The sequence below is a fragment of the Cebus imitator genome, unplaced genomic scaffold (genome assembly GCF_001604975.1).
Source record: "Cebus imitator isolate Cc_AM_T3 unplaced genomic scaffold, Cebus_imitator-1.0 Scaffold829, whole genome shotgun sequence".
NCBI lineage: Eukaryota > Metazoa > Chordata > Mammalia > Primates > Cebidae > Cebus > Cebus imitator.
In genome coordinates this window covers 84,584-86,141 of record NW_016108144.1, presented here as the reverse complement: position 1 = coordinate 86,141, position 1,558 = coordinate 84,584, and positions in this window count along the sequence as shown.

Here is a 1,558-nt window from a genome sequence, read left to right as displayed (position 1 = left end):
GAGCAGGCACCTCTGTTCTTCAGTTTCAGCTTGCCTCTAACAGGGAAGGTGAGTATGAGTTTTTTTCTACTTTTAAGATGGTAGAGAACAATCATCAGCCTGAGCCTTATTTCCAGGTAAATAGCTAAATTAGAGATTTGTCTTAAACTTTTTTTTAATGACGAAAAGTTAACCAACCAGCTGGTTTTAATTTCTTCTTACCATTAGAACACTCAGTAATCATATGAATTGTGCATTTGCTTGTTTTGCTTAACTGTTTTTATGTTTGGGGTTTTGTTGTTTCACTTTTGTTCCATCAAGTGTGGCCATCTCCTTCTGACTTGGTCAAATCCAATGGAATGTTGCAAATTGTGGAAAGCAAGTCATCTGAATTGGCCAAAACTCTTGTAGCTGCCAAATTCCAGTTAGCAGAAATAAACTTTTTAAAAGAGGTTTTGTCTACATAACAAGGCCTTTTGCCAGCAAAGGCCAAACTGAAGGAGCAGTGGTTGCCTCCCAATCCAAAGATTCTGCCCTGTTCAGTACAGCAACCTGAGTTCCGTTCCTAAGTCTAGTTCTTTCTGGTTTGGTATTTGTTACTTTTAAAATATCAGCAGTTTGTCCCAGCTGTGATGTGGTAGTAAGAGATTCAAAAGGTTTTTTTAAAAAGATCTTTATAATTAAAAGCAGCTTTCTTTTTTTATTATTATTATACTTTAAATTTTGTGGTACATGTGCAGAACGTGCATGTTTGTTACATAGGTATACACGTGCCATGGGGACTTGTTGCACACATCAACCCATGATCTATGTTAGGCATTTCTCCTAATGCTATCCCTCTCCTAGGCTCCACCCTGACAGGCCCTGGTGTGTGATGTTACTCTCCCTGTACGCATGTGTTCTCGTTGTTCAGCTCCCACTTACAAGTGAGAATGTGCAGTGTTTGGTTTTCTGTTCTTGTGTTAGTTTGCTGAGAATGATGGTTTCCAGCTTCATCCATATCTGTGCAAAGGACGTGAACTCATTCTTTTTGATGACTGTATAGTATTCCATGGTGTATATGTGCCATATTTTCTTTATCCAGTTTATTATTGATGGACATTTGGGTTGGTTCCAAGTCTTTGCAATTGTGAACATAAAGTGTGCATGTGTCTTTGTAGCTGAATGATTTATAATCCTTTGGGTATGTACTCAGTAATGGGATTGCTGGGTCTAGTGTTATTTCTGGTTCTACATTTTTGAGGAATTGCCACACGTCTTCCACAACGGTTGAACTAATTCACACTCCCACCAACAGTGTAAAAGTGTTACTATTTCTCTACATCCTCTCCAGCATCTGTTGTTTTCCGATTTTTTAATGATTGCCATTCTAAAATGACAAGTGATGATGAGCTTTTCTTCATGTTTGTTGGCTTCATAGATGTCTTCTTTTGAGGAGTGTCTGTTTATATCCCTTGCCTACTTTTTGATTTTTTTTTTTTTTGTAAATTTAAGTTCTTTGTAGATTCTGCATATTATCCCTTTGTCAGAGGGATAGAGTGCAAAAATTTTCTCCCATTCTGTGGGTTGCCTGTTCACT